The 21695-nt window shown below is 41.3% G+C and overlaps 1 long non-coding RNA gene across 3 annotated transcripts in view; it reads left to right on the top strand.

Moving 5' to 3' along the window:
• LOC112648546 (uncharacterized) overlaps positions 1–21695 on the top strand; it is a 54660-nt gene that overhangs the window by 1744 nt on the left and 31221 nt on the right. Inside the window, exons 1-3 of one of the 3 annotated variants that reach the window (XR_003129115.3) lie at positions 2411–2591; positions 12625–12736; positions 17055–17209. This is a non-coding gene — a long non-coding RNA (uncharacterized LOC112648546). Of the gene's footprint in view, positions 1–2410; positions 2592–12624; positions 12737–17054; positions 17210–21695 lie in introns of those variants that run through there. The other 2 variants (XR_004817240.2, XR_003129116.3) reach the window with 2 other exon arrangements.

The following is a 21695-nucleotide window of genomic DNA, read 5'->3' as shown; positions in this document are numbered from 1 at the left end:
CTACTGCTGCTCTGCAGAAAGATAGTGAATAACTCCCACTTCCTGAATATGGGGAATGTCAGAAGTACCAGGGGCATAAGTTTTTCCAGGGGCATAAGTTCTTTTTTTTTTTTTTTTAAGATTTATTTATTTGAGAAGAGAGACAGCATTGAGGGAGGGACAGAGGAGAGGGAGAGGGAGAGAGAATCTTAAACAGACTCCCCACTGAGTGCAAAGCCTGACACGGGGCTCAATCCCATGACCTGAGATCATGACCTGAGCCAAAATCAAGAGTCAGATGCTCAACTGACTGAGCCACCCAGGTTCTCCATCCTCCCACCTCCCGCTCCCTCATCCTCCACCCACCAGTGGGACAAGTTCTAATGTTGATTGACACCAATCTGAAGAAGCAGCCACACTGCCCACAATATGGAACAACAGCCTTCATCGTTAGAATGTGTCCAAAATTTGCCAGCCACCATTTCACCTCCCCAACCCCATTCTACCACACATGCAAATGTATCTTCTGTCTCCATGTTGGATGGCCAGACCTAAGCCCACACATACCTTCTCAGCAGCAAAGGGCTTCCTTGTTTGTTGGTGGAGCCCCTCCTTGTTAAGCTAAGGGCGTTTTGCGCAGAAACACACCAAGCATTTGTCCTGGTCCTTTCAGCTGTTATAACAAAATGCCACAGACTGGGTGGCTTATAAACAACAGAAATTTATTTCTTACAGTTCTGGAGACTGAAAGTCTGAGGTCAGGATGCCAGCATGCTCGAGTGAGGGCCTCTTCCAGGTCAGAAACAGAAGTTTGTGGAAGGGGTTAGGGAGCTCCGTAGGCTCCTCTTATTATAGGGGCACTAACGCCAGTCACAGGGGCTCTGCCCTCATGACCTAATCCCCTCCCAGAGGCTCCCCTTCCTAATACTATCACATGGGGCATTAGGATTTAGCTATGAATTTGGGGGCAGGAGGTTCACAGTCCATAGCACTGCTACAGTTTGCAAAATTTACTAGTGTCAGCCTCCACACAGGGCCCCACCTTAGAGGTAACTAGGTTTTTGGTGTATGTGTTTTTAAAAATGAAGACGCAGGAGGATCCCTGGGTGGCTCAGTGGTTTAGCGCCTGCCTTTGGCCCAGGGCGCGATCCTGGAGTCCCGGGATCGAGTCCCGCGTCTGGAGTCCCGGAATCCAGTCCCGCGTCCGGCTCCTTGAATGGAGCCTGCTTCTCCCTCCTCCTGTGTCTCTGCCTCTCTCTCTCTCTCTACACGTCTATCATGAATAAATAAATAAATAAATAAATAAATAAATAAATAAATAAATCTTTAAAAAATAAAAATGAAGACGCAAATATTTATCCATATTCACATATATGCATATGTCAGACATTTACAAATCAAAGGCAGGGAAGGTGACTAGGTCTTGAATGACAATAACGTATCTGTTTTTAAGGACCATTGTTTTTTTTATCAGCTACCATGTGGATTTCAGGGCACATTTTCTCATTTCACTTGACACATGAGAAAATTGTTGCAAGCTAGTTGAGCTGTAAGGTGAACTTGACTGTGATAATGGGACACAGCTCAGCAATGACAGCAAGGTTAGCTGCCTGGTGTTCTGTTCTCCTCTGCATGCTCTATCTACTGACCTGGTTCAGAATCACCTCTTTGTTCTCCAAAGGACTATCAGAATAGCACCAGAGTGGTCCAGGAATATCTTTTGTACAATTAACTGGTAAGATTCAAAGAGGTTGATTAATATTTGAAATTAATCCTGAAAAGCCATCTTTAAATTGAGCTGTCTAAATTCCTTTTCTTGTTTGGATCTAGAGATTCTTGCTTGGACAGGTGGGGAAATATCTTGCATAGAGCATATCTGTTTAAACCCCTAGGCCTGCTATGCCAATTGTATTCATCAGACCAGCTCGAGATGGTATGGTGGAAAACAGATCTTCAAATCTTAGAATTTATGCAATTGCAGTTTATATACCTCACGCCGTATCTGCTGTAGGTTTGAGCAGTTATCTAGGGCAACTCTCCTCATGTAGTAATTCAGCATTCCAATTAATCTTACTGCTTTTACTTGTCAATACATACTTCCCCAATTGCCAGGATGGGGAAAGAGCAAAGAACAGCAAATCAGTGCTTCCACCTGGAAGTGACATGTGTCACATTTCATTTGCAAAAACAAGCCCCATGGCCACCCTGAATTCTAAGCAGACAGGTATAATCATTTACTGGTTCCTGGTGTAATAAACCACCCCAAACTTATGTTTTTACCAACATAGTTTATTATTTCTTGCAATTCTGTGAGTAAGCTAGGCAACTCCTTTGCTGGTTTTGCCTGGGTTCACTTACACAACTGTTTTTGGCCAGAGGATCAGCTGGGCTGGAATGTCCTAGATTCACGTGTCTGGGGTTGATCCTGGCTGTTGGCTGGGGTACCTTGATTCTTTGCCACATGGCTTCTCATCCTCCAGTAGGCTCAGCGGACTTTCTTACATGAAAGTCTCAGGACGGTGTCCCAAGAGCACAAAGGCAAGAGCTACAGGATCTTTTAAGCCTAAGCTCCAGAACCTACACAACACTTCTGCCGCATTTTGTTGGTCAAGGTCAGTTACAAGGTCAGCCCAGATCCAAAGTGTGGGGAAATAGTCTCTTGATGGAAGGAGTTGTAGATATTGTAGCCACGAGTTTTAATCTATTAGAGCAGGGTACATGTACAGTCTGTTCATTTTATTTGTGGCAGCTGGCAGTTATGTTCTATAAAGTCATTGCAAACGTTGAATTAGAGAATACTGAGACTTTGCTCACAGGGGAAATACAGGGTTAGGTTCCTATGAGTCTCTAGATACAGCATTTTCATCAACTGATCAATACATAACCTGGTTTTATGTGTGTACCTATTTGATGACATCTTATTTAATATTTATTGCTTACTCATTAGCACTGAACTCGTGGCAAATGGCACTGTAATTCATGCCTAAATGAGGTTTATCTAACACGCTTTTTCTCCATATGACACATCACAGCCTGTGCTTAGGAACACCAGACACCATCTCAACATTACACTTGGGGGCCATTTAAACATGAAATCACCAGTAAAAAGTTCAAAAATGTGAAAAAATGTCTAACTAGAAGTCTGTTCTTTGTATAAGAGCTGAAACAAGAAGGCAAAACACCACTTTTGTTTTACCTCAACTGGGAATGTGTGTGTCAGACAAATCAAATATATCCCCACTCTGCATATGTCCATGAATGGCCATGAAAGCAGTGTGAATATTGATTTGGAGTGTACAAATGAATGTTTTTTGTACAAATAAATTTTAGCAAGTAGGCAAATTTTCAAATGTAGAATCAACAAATAATGAAGATTGATTATACACAGAAGAGGGAGACCAGATTGGTAACAATAGTAATTTCTGTCACATTCATCACGGGAAAACAGGAAAAAAATGAACGTTTATGGAGTATTTCCTACATACTGTCCTGATGCATTTATTATATCACTTTAGTTTATAATATACTTTAATACTTTTTTTATATGTTGCTGGATTCCATTTGCTGGTGTTTTGTTGAGAATTTTTTCTTGCAATGTCTTTGTCTAGTTTTTGGTATCAAAATCCTCTTAGAATGAGTTAGGAAGTATTCCCTCCTCTTGTGTTTTTTGAAAGAGTTTATAGAAGAATTAACACAATCCCTCATAAACATTTAGTAGAATTCATCAGCGAAGCCACCTGGCTTAGGGCTTGTTCTTGGAAAATTTCTATTACTAATTGAGTCTCTTGTCTTAAGTCTAGTCAGATTTTCTATTTCACCTTAAGTCAGTTTTGGCAGTTTGTGTCTTTCTAGAAATTTGTCCTTTTCACCTAGGTGATCTAATTTTTTGAAATACATTTGTTCATAGTATTCTTTTATGCTCTTCTCTTTTATACTCTCTTATTCTCTTTTTAATCCTGTGAGGTCCGTGTAATTCCTCTGTCATCCCTGATTTTAATAATCTGAACTTACTCTCTTTTTTCTTGATCGATGTAGCTAAAAGTTTGTTAATTTTTTTTTCAAAGATCCAACTTTTTGTTTTCTTGATTATTACTATTTTACTCTTTATTTCATTTATTTTCACTCTAATATTCATTGCCTTCTTCCTTCTTGCTTTGGATTTAGTTTGCTCTTCTTTCCTAATTTCTTTAGGTGGAATTGATTTGAGATCTTTCTTCTTTTTTAATATAGGCATTCACAGCTTCTAAGCACTGTTTCTGCTGCATCCCACAAGATTAGGAATGTCATGTTTTATTTTCATTCACATCAGTTTTTATTCTAATATACCTTATTATTTTTTTGACCCATTGGTTATGTAGGAATGTGTTGTGTAACTTCTAATGTACTTGTAAATTTCCTAAGTTCCCCTCTGTTATTGGTTTCTAATTTCACTCCCTTGTGGTTGAAGAATATACTTTCTATGATTTTAATATTTTAAAAGTTATTGAGACTTGTTTTATGATGAGGCATATGATCTATCCTGAGGAAAGATCCATGGGCATTTAAAGAATATCTATTTTGGTGTTGTTAGGTGAAGTATTCTATGGATATGTTATGTCTAGTTGGCTTATGGTGTTATTCAAGTCTTCGATTTCCTTGTCGAACTTCTGTTTAGTTTTTGTATTCATTATTGAAAGTGAGGCATTGAAGTCTCCACCAATTTTTGCAGAATTATCTATTTCTTTCAATTCTGTCATTTGGCTTGTATTTTGAGACTCTGTTAATAAGTGCATAGATATTTATAAATAAATATCTAGCAATTATTTTTGTCATTTGCTGGTATAATATAGTAAAATTAATTAGTATATATTTTGTCTGAGATTAGTATAGTTATTCTAGCTTGCCTTTGGTTTCTGTTTACATGATATATTTCTTTTCATGGTTTTACTTGCAACCTAGTTGTGTCTTTGGATCTAAAGTATATCTCTTATAGAAAGCATACTGTTGTATCAGGTTTGTTTATTTTTATCCATTCTGCCAATATCTGCCTTTTAATTGGAGTGTTTAAGTGTTAATCTTATTGAGGATCATTTGTATGTGGAGTTGCTTCTCTCTTGCTATTTTCATTTTGCTTTTGGCTTTTGATAACTTGGTTGGTTTGGTTTGGTTTTTATGCCTCTGAAAATTACAAATGAAAACTGTTCCCCCAAATTGGCATAAGTTAACCACTTTTAATCAAGCCCCCATCTGTAGGAAAACTCTAGTGCTATAACAAACTATTATAAAAAAAGAGTCTTCTATTTTCACCATATAAGCTGTTCTAAAATAATCCTCTGAGCCCCATTCTACCATTGATTTGAGAGCTCCCAGTTTGCAAACTGTTTTTTATATGCACAATAAACTCTTACTAATTTAGCTTTTACTATTTTAATGATGTTGTTATTTCTGGTTTTTTGACAGTAACTAATGCATATATAGTAGATTTCTTGTAAGGATTAAATAGGCAAATGTATGTAAACCCCAATAACAGGAATCTCAATTAATACTACTATAGTTTTTTTTGAAAACTCATGCTTGGGCAGTCCCGGTGGCGCAGTGGTTTAGTGCCGTCTGCAGCCCAGGGCATGATCCTGGAGACCCTGGATCGCGTCCCACGTCAGGTTCTCTCCATGGAGCCTGCTTATCCCTCTGCCTCTCATTCTCTCTCTGTGTCTGTATGAATAAATAAATAAAATCTTTTAAAAAAATGAAAACTCATGCTCAAAGGGTTGTAATACTATTCTCATTCATGTCACATTATTATTTTTATTGAGGTATAATTGACATATAACATTATATTAGGGGGCAGCGGGGTGGCTCAGTGGTTGAGCGTCTGCCTTTGGCTTAGGTTGTGATTTGGGGTCCTGGGATTGAGTCCCGCATTAGGCTCCCTACAGGGAGCCTGCTTCTCCCTCTGCCTCTCTGTGTCTCTCATGAATAAATAAATAAAATCTTTAAATCAAAACCTATTACATTAATTTCAGGTATACAATCTAATGATTGATATTTGTATACGTTGTGAAGTGATCATCACAATAAATCTAGTTAATATCTGTAATCAGATACTGTTACAAAAAATTTTTTCTTATAATGAGGACATTAAAAATTTACTCTTAGCAACTTTCAAATATGCAATACAGTATTATTAACTTTTGTCACCATGGTATACATTATATCACCATATTTATTTTATAGCTGGAAGTTTGTACCTTTTCTTTATCTCTTTTAAAAGATTTTGTTTATTTGTTCATGAGAGACACAGAGAGAGAGAGAGAGAGAGAGAGAAAGAGGCAGAGACATAGATAGAGGGAGAAGCAGGCTCCCCACAAGGAGCCCAATGCAGGACTTGATCCCAGACCCCGGGATCACACCGGGAGCTGAAGGCAAATGCTCAACCACTGAACTACACAGGTGGCCCCTTTTTCTATATCTTTTGACCATCTTCACCCAGTGTACCAGCCTCATACCCCACCACCCCTGCAAATGGCCGATTAGTATTACAGGATGTGTGTGTGTGTGTGTGTGTGTGTGCATGTATTACATTTATGGATCAATCCACTGATGGACACTTAGATTGTTTACATATCTTAGCTATTGTAAATAATGCTGCAATGAACATGGGGGTGCATATACCTTTTCAAATTAGTGTTTTTGTTTTCTTCAGATAAATACCCTGAAGTGGAATTGCTGGATCATATGGTAATCCTATTTTTAATTTTTTGAGGAGCCTCCATATTGTTTTCCGTAGTGGCTACACCAGTTTACATTCCTACCAACAGTGCATGAATGCTCCTTTTCTTCACATTCTCGCCAACACTTGCTATTTCTTTGACAGTTTGATTTTGATATGATTAAGGTACTTGAAGTTTGTTGAGCTTCTCGGATGTATAGGTTAATGTATTTCATCATATTTGGAAAGTTTTCAGCCATTATGTCTTCAAATAGTCTTTGCCCTTTCTCTCTTTTTCTTCTGGAACTCTAATTATGTGTATGTTGTACTCTTGATGGTGTCACACAAGTCTCTAATGTTCTGTTCACTTTTCTCATTTTTTTTTTTTCTGTTCCTGAGACTGTAAAATTTTAGTTCAAGTTAACTAATATTTTCTTCTAGCTGCTCACATTTCCTGTTGAGATCCCTTACTGAATTTTTTATTTCAAAACCAGAATTTTTATTTGCTTCTTTTTAAAAATTATTTATATCTTATTAATATTCTCCAGCTGGTGATATATAATTCTTATACTTTTCAGGGTGCCTGGATGTTGCAATCAGTTAAGCACTCAACTCTTGGTTTCAGCTCAAGTCATGACCTCAGCGTCATAAGATCAAATCCTGTGTTGAGCTTTGCACTCAGTGCAGAGTCTACTTAAGATTTTCCTTCCCCCTCTCCGTCCCCCAACTCACTCACATTCTCTCCTCTAAAACAAATAAGGCTTTTTAAAAATTCTTGTACTTTAGTTCTTTAGCCATGGTTTCTTTTAGTTCTTTGAATATATTTAAAATAGCTGATTTAAAGTCTTTATTTAGGGATCCCTGGGTGGCTCAGTGGTTTAGTGCCACCTTTGGTCCAGGGCTTGATCCTGGAGTTCCAGGATCGAGTCCCACATCGGGATCCCTGCATGGAGCCTGTCTCTCTCTCTCTCTCTCTCTCTCTCTCTCTCTGTCTCTCATGAATAAATAAATAAAATCGTTAAAAAATATATAATAAAAATATATAATAAAGTCTTCATTTAGTAGTACAATTCTGGGCTGTTTCAGGAACAGTTTTTATTGGTTACTTTTTCCCTGTCTATGTGCCATACTTTCTTATTTATTTACTGGTCTGGAAAACTTTGGTTGAAAACTAGACATCTTAAGTAATGTGGCAATCCTGAAAATCAGATTTTTCATCCTCCAGAGGGTTTGTTTTGCTGTTTGTTGTTGCTTGTTTGTTTATTGGCTTTTCTGGACTATGTTTTGTTATGTATAGCCACTGAATTCTCTACTTACTTAGCTTATTGGTCAGCTAATGATTGGACAGAGATTTTTTTTTTTAATGCCAAATAAGTCTCTCAGTCTTTGCCAAAGATTCTTTGTGAGTGTTGGAACATGCCTTCAACACTAAGCCAGGCAGTTAACAACCCTCCTTTAGCCTTTAGTTCCTGTTTTTTCAGAGCCTCAAGGTTAGCTAGAGGTGAAGACTTATAGATCTTTCCTAAACATCTTCACACAACCCTACATATGCATATGAACTTGAAGATTCCAAGGATGTGTTAGAGTTTTTCAAAGCCACTATAAACATTTCATTCTACAGATTTTCTTTTTAAACTTTTTGGTTAGCCTACTCTTTACCCCTACTGTTATCCACCACCTCAGGCAGTAAAGTTACGTAATTGTCTCTGTTGTTGTCAACAAACATACCAGGGTAAAAGGCTTTCCACACTGGGTGATTTCCAAGATAGGCCAAATAAAGATAGTCTTGTCAATGGGGTCTTTCAGGAAATCGCCAGACAGATCAAATAATGACAGATATCTGGGAATGAGGTTTTGAAGGTATTCCACCCTGTTTTGTCCCCTCCAGTGGCTGGCAGGTTTGTAGTGCTCACCACAATTGGAAGGCAGTTGGTTTTCAAAGCCACCATAGAGCTGGAGGGAGGGCACATTAAAATGCCACAACATAAAAATAAATAAATAAATAAAATAAAATACAATGCCACAACATTTGCTGTTCTTGCTGAAATTCAGTGGGTTTTTTAAAAATTAATGTCTATGGATTAGATAAATAGGCTAACCAAAAAATTATTTTGTTAATTTCCAGAGTTTTGAAAAAGTTGATTTTGATCATTTCACTTTTATAAAGGAGTTTTTAGTGGTCTTTACTCCACTTTTTACAAACCCTATTATATCATTAGGATTAGAGTCATCCACATGTGACAAAAAACTTGAAGTCATAGTGGCTGAAATATGTAAGTTTTGTTTTCTCACACTAAAATTTAAAAGTAAGTTCAAACGCTTAAAATGTTTAGGGACAGCAGCTTTGTTTTTAGCTTTCAACCCTGTCATCCCTAGAGTGTGGCCCTCATCCTCATGATCTAAGATAACTGCTTGAGCTCCAGCTATCATATCTGCATTCCAAGAAGCAAGACGGAGGACAAGGTAAAAAAGTACACACACCTTTCCTTTAAAGACACATCTCAGGAATTCCACATGATATTTCAGAACACAGCCATGCCTACATGGGTTGGGAATTTACATGGGAATTTGAAAAATACAATCTTTATTTAGGAAGCCATGTGTCCATCTAAAAACTAAGGGTTTATTGCTAAGGGAAGAGGGGAATTAATTGTCTCTGCCACGTGCATTTAACAGGTGAAGAAACTGAGGTTTTGAGAAGCTCAGTAATGGGCTCAGGATCTCCCAGGCAGTATGGAATGGTGCCCAGATTCCATTCATGTGGCTACCTCTGAAACCTTACCTTTAGCCACTTTGCCATACAGATTCAGGGAAGTTGAATAACCTGATGAGGTCCATATAGCTAGCAGGTACAGATTTGTCTGGCCCCTATAATCATCCTTTTTTCCATTATTTACTCCAAACCACCTGACTCTGGTGGGCCACTAAGAGAAGTGACAAAGAGTAGACCTCACTGTTTCAGCTGAAAATACCTGGTAGATGCCAGTAAGATGCAAAATAAAGTGCATTGAGCTCCTTTAAGTAGAGGACAAGGAGCACCCAAAAGACAGCAAATGAAACAAGATAAATAGATCATGAGACATCAAGCCATTAAGAAAAACACTGTAGAACTTGTTTGCCTTCTGGAGTGGGATGAAGTGACTAGTAAAATAAAGGGGGTAAAATGCCATTAAGAAATCAGGACTGAGAGCTGTGATTTTGAACAGAACCCTAAATACATTTTGCTTATCACCAGTCTCCTGGACTCCCAGCTCCTTTCCAACCAGTGAGTTTGCATGAGTCCTTTCCATTCACATCCAGCTCTGGACGGGGCGAGGCCCTGATTAAGCCCAGCTCGTAGGACTCCATTGTGTCTCCCCAGAGTCTAAGGGAACAGACAAACCCAGCACCTGCCTCAACTCATTTGTTTCTTTTCTTTCTTTGTCAATTCTTTTTCTTCACCTGGGATTATCCTAAAGCTGAGTTAGTTGAGATCTCAATAAGGTCATGTTGTAATTACAAATTCAGAACAGGTTTTCAGTGTAACCAACAATCCTTTTCACGGTGCTCACAGAGGATGCGCTCACTGAGGCGGTGTCAATGGAATTGCAGTTTGATAATCAAACAGAAGCACAATTGAAGCTGTGGTGACTAATACAGCCCCATTCAGAGCCACCCAAAGATAATCCACTGTTCCCTGTGGTTTAAATCCATCACAAAGAAAGGGAATGGGGGGAAAAGGATTTGGTTCCAGCAAGTGGAGTAATTCTAGGTTCATCTAATGGTATATGTTAGGGTTACTGAAGTTAAACTCATGGTTGGACTTGACCCCATAGGAAGCTGGCCCCTGTCCCCTCCTCTGCCTCTGGAAGCCTCCTCACTAGCACACAGCAGACCCCATTGCTAAGAACTCCCTCTCCCACTCCGCCCTGACACCCCAAAAATAACCTCTGCTGATACCTTTTTTCACACGCATGCATTGCACACACACACACACACACACACACACTTGCAGGAATAGCTCTAGCCTCTGCTGTTGTCCTCTGCTTTGAATTTTTTCTCAGACTTCTCCATGGGTCTTCCTTTAGTTTCACACCTAGATTCTTTCTCTGTGCAACAAGATTAACAGATGTCTATCATAAGAATATCAGGTTTCATTAAATTTTAAACATTTAAACACTTTATTTAGAGGTAGTTAAAGATTCACATGCAGTGGTAAGAAATAATATAGGGCGATACCACACGCATTTTTTATCTGGTTTCCACCCAATGATAACATCTCGTAAAACTGTAGGACAAATGTCAATCGGGATCTTGACATGGGTACAATCAGATCTTACTCAGGTGGCCTCTGTTTTACATGTACGCATTCGTGTGTGCACATTTTACTTCTATGCTATTTTATGACATGTGGAAGCTTGCATATCAATCACCATCTCTTGTGTTACTTTTGTATAACACTACCCACCTCCCTCTTCCCCCCCTCCTCAATTCTCCAGTCTAACCACTCATCTGTTCCCCATTGCTGTAATTTTGTTGTTTTCAAGAATGTTTTATAAATGAACTCATAGCATATGTAACCTTTTGGGATTGGCTTTTTTTTTTCACTCAGCCTAATTCCCTTGAGATCCATCCAATGTTTTCTGTACATATCAATAGTTGGTTCCTTTGTACCTGAGTAGTATTACAGGGTATAGATGTACCCTCACTTGATTTACCCATTTACCCACTGGATATCTGGGATATTCAGGATATCTGGGTTGTTTCTGGTTTGGGACTATTCTAAATAAAGCTGCTATGAACATCCATATTCAGGCCTTTGTGTGAACATAAAACCTATGTTTTTATTTCTCTGGGATAAATGCCCAAGAGTGCAGTTGTTGGGTCATGTGGTAATTACATGTTTAGATTTATAAGAAACTACCAAATGTTCTCCAGAGTGACTGTACCCATCAGCAATGCATAAGTGATCTAGTTTCTTTGCATCCTTGCCAACGATTGATATTATCATTATATATATAATTAATATATTATATATTATAAATTAATATAAAATTAATATATATTAATATATATTAAATTTATATTTAATTTTAGCCATTCTAATAGGTATACAGTGAAATCTCATTGTGGTGATTTAATTTTTAAAAAATCTATTTTAATATTCTTTCAATTGTTATTGATTATTTGCACAGCTTTCATATATTTTTATTTTTCAGAAGCTTATTTACTACTGAGGGATTATGTGAAGTGTTGAAAAATTTCAAATAGTATTTCACATGATTTCATTTCACTCATTTGGTCACACTTTTTTTTCAATAGGCCAAGAATTCTATCAATGCCTGCTTCTGAGATATGACTTGATGCACAATATTGAGACCTTTTTAGTAATTGTCAACTCAAAATTTAAATAACATATACTATGTGAATAATGACTATTCTGGCCCTCATGGGCCTATTTTTGAAAAAAAATGTTTTATTTACTTATTTGAGAGAAGAGAGAGACAGTGAACACAAGTGGAGGAATGGACCAGAGGCAGAGGGAGAAGTAGGCTCCCTGCTGAGCAGGGATGTTGGGGCCTGATCATAAGACCCTGGGATCATGATGGGAACCGAAGGCTGATGCTTAACTGACTGAGCCATTCAGGCGCCCATGTTTCTGTATTTATAAAATATTTTTTTATTTTTCTTTTTTAAAAGATTTTATTTATTTATTTTAGAGGAGAAAAAGGGAGTGCGTGCACACACAAGCAAGCACAGGGCAGGGGGAGGGGCAGAGGAAAAAAATGTCCTAAGCAGACTCTGCACTGAGCCTGAGCCCGACACAGGGCTTCATCTCACAACCCTGAGATCATGACTTGAACTAAACCAAGAGTCCAAGGCTTAACTGACAGTGCCACCCAGGCACCCCCATAAAATATTCTTCTAATCAAAAAATTCAACTATGAAAAATAGACACCTGGCTCTTTGTCTTCCAGGGCTTTCAAAATGAGAATCCACTGAGGTTGCCTCCTTGATTCCTCAACTCTGTGCAACTATTGTCTGCTCCAGCTATCAGGCCATCAGACTGCACTCCAGGAGAAGAAAGAGGTAAGAGGGGGAGGCTCAGTGTTCCAGGCTCCTATTTGTCTGGAAGAGAAACTGGACATTTTTAGCAGAAGAGTAAAATGTTTACTTTGAAAAAAGTAGAGCCCCAGTTGCCTGGATACTGTCAGGAATACATATCATTGAATCTGTGGGTGACTGGGAGATGCTTTGTCCTTATTTGAGTGTCGAATGTGTTAAGGGGAAAATGAGACAGCTCTAACAAATAACCCACACCTGCCTGGGCTTTCTCTGTGGTCCTCCGGGTGTGTATGTGTGTGTATCACACACCCACACATATGCATGTAAAACCCTGCAACAAACATCAATTCTGTAAATTACCAGGGAGTCCTAATTGGGTTTGCTAGCAAAGCAAAGACTATAAATGGTAGGCACATGCCTCTGTGAGCAGTGTAGCTATTTCTTTTTTTAATAGGGGATTCTCATGTTACAAGGACATCACAGATTACTGAATAATTTATTTAATGGTAGATTGTATGAGCTTAAGTCTTTGCCAATGAGCTCATACCTAAATGTCTAAAGAAGATAAGGTGAGCAAAAGCTAGAGCTCAGACTTGGATGAGCTGATTATTTTTTTATTAGATATGTATGGCTATTAGAGCTATATATATATTTTTTTACTTGATATTATCTCCGCTTCAAAGGTTGTAAATAGAATAGAGGCACCACTTTATTACTGACATTTAGCTAACTCATAACAATGCATTCAACACACAGCACTGAGAAATACAGAATAGAACGATGACCTTGTCTACGCTTGATGATCTTAACAAAGGACTGTGATATATCAGGGAATGTTTGTTCTCTATGAAAATATGGGGAACCAAGAGAGGGCAAAATTCAATAGATTTGGAAAATGGATACAAGAAAAAAGATTTGGATAGCTATTTTTCTGTGCACCCCTGTTGTTAGCTTTTCAATGATTTAGGGTTGAGAAACAATGACTTCTAAGCTCACAGATCTTAGACAGTTTGCCCATAACTATAGACAGCTCTCAGGTGAGAAGTACCTTGGAAGATAGGTCCAAGTAACGTAATTTCTGTCAAATGTAGTTTTGATAAAGGTAAGATTTGTTTAAAAAATTTAAATTTGGGGCACTTGGGTGGCTTAGTCAGTTAAGCACCTGCCTTCAGCTCAGGTCATGATCTCAGGGTCCTGGGATCGAGCCTCCATGCTGGGTTCCCTGCTCAGCAGGGAGCCTGTTTCTCCCTCTCCCTCTGCACCAGCCCCCTGCTGACTTGCGCGCTCTCTCTCTCTTTCTCAAATAAATACATAAAATCTTTTTCAAAAAAGTTTAAAACAATAAGAAAATTTAATTTGACAATAGAAAGATGGCAAAAGTCTAGAACAGGCACACAATAACATAAGAGGAAATTTATGTGGCCAGTAAGTGTGGCAGAGATATTTCGTGTCGTTAGTAATCAGGGAAATGCCAGTTAAACCCATGAGATATCCCTGACCGGTTAAATTTAAAAATCTGTGAAGAGCCAGTGCTAATAAGAATGGAGAAAATTGAGAGGGACTGCCAGGGGACAGTTGGCATTGAAGACTTTGGAAGGTAGCTGCCATTACCAGCTGAGGTCAAAGATTCACACACTTCCCTCACAGTTGAAGAAATGCCACCATGGAAAAATGCCCTATGCACGAGGGTATGTACAAAAAAATGTCTATAGAGACATTGCTCATAATAGTCCCAAGCTGGAAACACCCCAAATGTCTACCAAACATAGGAAGGATAAGAGCTAGGGCACCTGGGTTGCTCAGGTGGTTAAGCATCTATCTTTAGCTCAGGTCGTGATCTCAGGGTTCTGGGATCGAGTCCCACATCAGGCTCCCTGCTCAGTGGGGGTCTGCTTCTCCCTCTACCCCTCCCTTCCACCCTGCTCATACTCTCTCTCTCAAATTAATCCGTAAAAATCTTAAAAAAAAAAAAAAGAAAAAGAGCTAGATTCACCTGCAATAGTGTGGATGAATTTCACAAACATCAAGAAACAAATAGAGTGAGGGTTCATTGATAGAAGGCTCATAAACAGGCAAAACTAAATTCTCTTGTTTAAGAAAATCACTATAACAAAAGTCAAGGGGCACCTGGATGACTCAGTGGTTGAGTGTCTGCCTTTAGCTTGGGTCATGATCCTGGGGTCCCAGAATCGAGTCCCACATCGGGCTCCCTGCATGGAGCCTGTTTTTCCCTCTGCCCATGTCTCTGACTCTCTCTGTATCTCTCATGAAAAAATAAATAAAATCTTAAAAAAAAAAAAGTCAAAATAACAGTTATTTTTAGAGGAAGGGAAGGATTGTGACCAAGAATGCTGCACACTAGAAGTGTTCTCTTTCTTCACCTGGCTTTGGTTCTGTGGGTTTTCACTTTGTCCTGTTCACTGAATTGGATATTGATGTTTAATGCACTTTTATGTATGTAGGTTATAGCTCACACCCACATGTGCATGCAAAATGCTTTCTAACCATACTATTAAATGCTAAAAGATCAGATTTTTGAAAACAAACTCTTGAGTTCAATTTAGCACCCTTAAAAAAGTGAATGTGAAGTATTCAGTTCAGTTGAATGAACGTTTAAAACAGTAAGCCAAACCTTCTACAGAGTTCCACGTGAGAATTCTGTAATGCCTGCTGGGACAAGAGGTCAGAGGATGAGGGAGCGCTGGCCGCCAGCGCAGAGGCTCCCTTCCAGTCAGCCCTGACCCTTAGCAGCTGTTTCCCCGGGCAATTCTCCGGGCCTCATTCCTCATCTGGAAAGAGGATCAGACCCAATTAGAACTCCTCTGAGAGTCTCCTAGTATATTCTTGGGAGTTCTCTGTGGGAACTTAAAATTTTTTTATAAGAAATTCTTTTCATTTTGAGGAGCATCTGAAAAATGTGAGCATCATCTAGGTCCTCCATAGGTCCAACTTAGAGCTTACAGTGTCCACATCACTCTGGGCTTCTGACCATGTGGGAGCCAGATGTACTATTTTGTCTTGACTGCTAAGAAGAAAACACAGGTGACCTTCATGAGTCAAGTTTTCCTTCACCAAGTGACCTCATGAAAGGCTCACAACCCAAGTTTTCACAGTTGGAAGGGACCATGTTGTGTGAGATTTGAGTCATGGGACAATGCCTGACCCAAAGAAAGGCCTAGACCCCTGAGTAACCAAGCAAGTAACCACAAAATCATGCCATCTGTCTCATTAAATTAATAGGTTAAATTTGCTGGTCTCATATTTGGTCTGTCAAAATCATGAATTTGTCTTGATATAGCAATTGTAGAAGTTACAAGCCTATGTATGGGATGTATGCCCAGTTTCATGTTTATACACATTCAACTAACAATCTTATAAAAGCAATTTACATCAACACTGGAAATCCTCCGAAAGTTTTTTCTTGAGAAAGCACCACACGTCATTCGGATTTAAGCCTCCCCAAACCCCATGTCTGCCGCTGACCCTCCCATGATTCTGTTTCCATTTTGGAAATCCAGCCCTTTCCTGAGCAAGTGTCAGGCTGCCTGGGATCCAACTCCTTTCATAAGTAGCAGTGACTCTCAACTGCAGGTGATTTTTGCCTCCAGGGGACATTTGAAAGCATCTGGAGACAGTTTAGATGGTCACAGCTGGAGGTGGGGGCTGGTCAGTAGAGGCCAGGGATGCTGCTAAACATCCTACAAGGCACAGGTCAGCCCCTCATAAGAAAGAATTATTCAGGCCATGACCAATAGCACCCAGGTTGAGAAACTCCGAACCCGCTCTTTACAGCTTTAACTTCTAGAAGAAGCAAATCTTCTGTGTCTTTTCCCAGTTAATCAGAGTAAGGCAGTAGTGTTCTCCTATAACTTATCTTTCACAGCACCTGTTTCCTTCCACAGCAGAAACAGGCAAGCAAGCGAAAACAAGCCCTCAGACGTGAGGTCAGTTGCATGAGTGGCTTGATTTAAGAATGGAAGTTTAGAGGGGTCAGGCACTTTGCTCCCTCTTGAGTCAGCCTTATCCCAGGTCCCCTGCTACTGGGTCCTGGTCTGCCATCTACCTATAGAGTGACTTTCCGTGATGTCTCTAGCTAGTCTCTAGAGGGAATGTGCTCTCAAGTGATTCCCAGAGGAAACCACTGGAAGCAATATGTGAACAGAAATGGTAATGAGAGCTTCAAACAGAGCAGAGTGGTTTCAGACTCCTGCGAAATCTGGGTCAATCTCCAAAATTGATCTAAGGGCCTGCATCATTGTGAGACAATGTGCCTATAATGGCTGCTGAGGAATGTCTATCCCCTTTCTATCTGTCTCCATGTAATCATTATATTTGTTCCTAGGTCCTATCTCCTCTCCCCCATCAGATGTTTAAGTCCTTGTGAATAGAGCCTTCCATGTCTTTTGTTGTCACTGGAATACCACCCAGCATGCTCAGCACTGTGCCCTGCTCTGTGAGTGGTCAACACTGTCAATGAGCTATGAGGAAACAGGCCAGGTAGGATTACAGATAACGGATTCCCAAACATTGCCTGCCATCCTCTTCAGCCCCTCGTCCTATTCACCTGTTATCCAATGACCAGACTCCAATCATACCCAGCCTCTTGGCTTTGGAAGCATTAACATCTATAGCTTTCTCCTGATTGGAAAACAGCCCTTAATCTCCAGGACCAAAAAAGGGAATGTGCTCTTCCTTATCAGGTCTGGGCAGACTGCCTAAGGTACAGTTGGGGCAGGGGTTCTGAGCAACAACGCAATCTCTACCCCATCTAGCCTCCTCTCCACCACACTGACTCCAGGGGGGTCACTGAGACCTCTGTGAGCAAGTCTATCCATCCTTAACAACCAGTGATACAAGACAGCGGACTGACTACCTCACATCCTGCCTAAAACCTCCCCCCTTCCCCTCCCCCATCCCTTTTGAAAAAGAAAAAAAAAATATCCTCTGTCTAATGTGTAGTCTTTCAAAGACACCGTGGGGCACCATGTCTTTAGCACAACACATGTGCCCCAAGGATATGGCAAATACAGCCCCTATTTCCTGGCCTGGTCTTTAGGTCAGCTCAGATCCCACAGCTGAGGGGAGGCTGGAGCTGCTGGGGGGGCACTGAAATGCTGAGGGTGCAAGCATCTCTGTTCAGCATACACAGCCTGCCAAGCTCCTGTCCCTGCGGGCTCTTTGGTCAATGCCCTTTCAGGTACCTGGGGCCTGCACACCTGGGGAACCACGTGGCTTAAGGTGGCTCACTGGAATAGGCATGCACACCATAGCTAAAGAAGAAAGCAAACTGGGGTGACTGGGTGGCTTAGTCTGTGAAATGTCTGCCTTCGGCTGAGGTCATGATCTCAGGGTCCAGGGACTGAGTCTCATGTCAGGCTCCCTGCTCAGTGGGGGTCTGCTTCTCCCTCTACCCCTCCCCCCACCTGTGATCTCTGCCCCCCTCCCCCCCTGCACCTCTCTATCTCCCTCCATCTCAAAAAAAATAAATAAAACCTTTAGAGAAAAGAAAAAGAAAGCAAACTGACAGCAAGAGAAGCTGGGCATTGGCTGTAAGGGGGTGAGGCTGGACTACAGAAAGGAAGGCCCATTGTGGGGTCAGAGGTCAGAAGGCAAGTACTATTGTAGGAGACAGGTTAGTGGAGATGGGTCCCTAAGCAGCAGTGGGGGGTGGGCGGATGGGGGGAAGCTCTCTCATGGGATCTGGTGATGTTTTAGGTCTGGGAGAGGGGGAGGGCAACAAAGAGGGAGACAGACTTGGTAGCATCAAGAGGATTAGATAGGACTTGACTGGTCCATTTTCGCTGATTTTACATCTATGATGTTCAGACTTGCTTGTGGGGAAGGAAAGGGGCAGTTCTGAGTTTTCCCTTCCTCTACTGCAGCACAGTAGTGACCTGGAGCCCAGCCTGTGACTCTGAAAGGGCCAGCCAGACTGCGCCCTTGGCCAGAGCACGGATGGGTCCCCAGCTCAGTAGCGAGACTAGCTAAATGTGGCCCTTCCCCTGAGCCAGAACCTAACTTTAGCCTGCTAGGGGCATATGCAAAGCACATAGCCCGTGGCCTCATCAGCCTTACCCGGCCACTTCTGGTTTACATCCTGCACCTGTGGCGGTTTGCATGTCTCAGAGCTGGCTGGCCTGTTCTGAGGCTGAGAACACCCTAGATTCTCACTTGGGACTCCATGTTTGCTTGGCAGCAGTCAGCTCCCACCTCTCTTCCAACCCCAGGAGTGTCTCTGGCCTTTGAGTGGGCCCAGGGAGGGACACAGCCTCACGGAGGACTGAGTTTTGGGGTGTCATGGGGGTGGGATGGTGAGACCCGACTGGCCCTATGAGATGGGGTCTGACCGCTGCAGCAGCCCACAGCCTAGTCTGCAGATGACTGAGTTCCCTGTTTCTCCTTCCCCTGACTGCCAGGCTTTTTTGTTCTTGTCATGGTGGATTAGCTCCATAAACAGAGGTTGGACAGAGAAAATGAAAGGAGAAAAATGAGGAAATTAATAGCTCTGGTAAAAGGTCTGGTAGGGAAGGAAGTTAAAACCAATTAACCAAATGAGATTTCAATTATCCCTTATACTCTCTGGTTCTTTTCTGATATGTAGCCAGGGATCAGAGTTAAATGTTGGGTGTAGGCACAAAACACATTGCATACCCATTCACCTATGAATTCTCTAGTCTTCAGTTTGAAAGCTGGCGAGCCCAGGGCTCAGGGTAACCCTCTCACCCCCACCCCACCTGGGACTGACGCACCAGGTGGTGTCATGCATATGACGAGGCTGAAAGACAGGAAGCTCTGCCTTGAAGACAACTGACTAGGGTCATAGACACAAGGAGCGTGTGTGGTGTCCCGCTGGTATTGAGGAAAGATGCAGGGATGCGTTGCAGGAGGGGAGTGAGTGGAGGAGGCAGAGAAACATCTCTCCTATGTCATGCTCTGGCCAAAGTCCTGAAGTCTGGCCTCAAGGGATTACCACATTTTAGAGGAGCATCAAGGAACAGATCTGAGTGGTGGTAAGAGGCCAAATCCTGAAAGCCCCAAGTACCCCGCTGGCAAGAAGAGTAGATCTTGCTGCCAGGGATCTCAGGGCTAGAATTCTCTGCCAGTGACTTATCCCCTTCCACCTTATTTATTCTTCCTCTGCACTGGACTAAGTCATTCGAAAGAAAATGTAAAGACAGGCTGTGAAGTTCCAGAAAGAATTTCTGTGGCTCCACTTAAAGTCAAGTGAGCGACACACAGGTAGAATGTCAAAACAGGTACACAAGGAAGAGAGAAATCTCTTCTGCATAAGCAACAGTTCTATTAAGCTCTATTAGTCTATGGGATGTGGGGCGGAATTATTGCTCCCACTTGAAATCCAATTTCTACCCTGCCTATAATGGATCATCCAAACCACTGGCCCATCAGGAGAGTCAACTCACTCTAAAGAGGTGACCATTGCTGCCATGGTCCTGAAACCACTCGACGAGTATAAGTCACAGCAACACTGGCTGACTTCCTACCCAGAAAACAAAATTGATCCAATTTAATATAACACCCACAGCATATACCGTTGGTATACATCTGGAGACTATCAGGGAACATGGAACTATAACTCATCTTAGTCCATTTCAAAACCCACCCTGTGTGTCAGGCAGTAGAGGGAAAGCCCTAACTGTATAGGCAGCTGGGGAGCTGCTGAGAACATAATTCTCTGTTCCATGCTCCAAATCAAGCCCAATATTTAAGCCAGCCATGACTTTGAGAAATTGACATGGTCCTCTCTGGTGAACCCCATTGATAAACTGCTGTTCCCCTACGATCTTCTGGCTTTGTGGGTAGGAGGGCCCGGGGTGGATGTGTTATCACTACTGCATATAGTGCTGCAACATAACATCCCCAGCAACAGGAGAACCACCAGAAATCATGGTTTCTCTGATAGAACTCTGAGAAGACATCTGGTATCTTTATTTTGTATGAACCTGGGGTATACTTAGAGAAATAGAGGAAATGACCTTGGTGTTCCCTGCTAAAATGGATTTCCTAGAGTGTCATAAATCTAAGTGACAAAATGAGTTGGCATGCATAGAGGACCTGTTATAGAAGATACTGTGTGCCTGAGGGCAACAGTTTTGGGTCTCTGGGGAAGGGGGGTGTGTGGGGCTGAGACACAGAAGTGGGTGGGTTTATCAGAGAAAAGGAGAGGGGGGATCCAGGAATAAAATATGGAGGGGAGAAAAACCCAAAGAAATGTACCTTCAAAATGATCATTTCTCTTTAGAAACCATAAAAGTAAGTAAATCACACTGTTTGGTTTCCAAGTGGTGAAATTTGTCCCCTAGCCCAAAGACATGGAAACATCCTGGGGCTGTGCAAATGTGGAAAAGCTAAGGAAAGGAACATTTTGCATTTTTATGGCTTTTTACAGCTGCTTTTACCCACCTGGTTGCACCTATTGCTCACATCAACTTCTGAAGGAAACAAGAACTAGTTTCTAGTTTCTCCATTTCACAAGTAAAAACCATGGAATCTAAAAGATTGTGTGACTTCTCAAAAGCCACACTCCTTCTAAGTGGCAGAACCTAGATTAGAACCTGGGTGCTCTAACTTCAAATCTGGAACTCTTCCAGCAAGGCCAGTGGCTTCTAAACTGCAACAGAACATCCTGGGAGAGGAAGGGGACCCTGGCACCCCTGACTCCTACTCAGATGGGAGCAGCTCCAATTTCATTTGCTTTATCTCTTGGTGTTCCAGTCAAGATTTTAAAGAGGTTGAAGAGGCGCCTGGGTGACTCGGTCATTTAAGCGCTGGACTCTTGATTAGGCTCAGGTTGTGATCTCAGGGTCCCGAGATCAAGCCACACATTGGGCTCCATGCTCAGCAAGGGGTCTGCTTGCGATTCTCCCCTCTGCTCTCTCTCAAAATAAATACATTTTTGTAAAAAATTAATAAAATGGGTTGAAAAGTCATGCGCTCAGCCGTGATGCCTCCAGTGGGGGGTTCA

The sequence above is a fragment of the Canis lupus genome, chromosome 7, assembly GCF_003254725.2.
Source record: "Canis lupus dingo isolate Sandy chromosome 7, ASM325472v2, whole genome shotgun sequence".
Taxonomy (NCBI): domain Eukaryota; kingdom Metazoa; phylum Chordata; class Mammalia; order Carnivora; family Canidae; genus Canis; species Canis lupus.
Note: the sequence above shows the minus strand (reverse complement) of the source record. Positions and strands in the feature narration are given on the sequence as shown.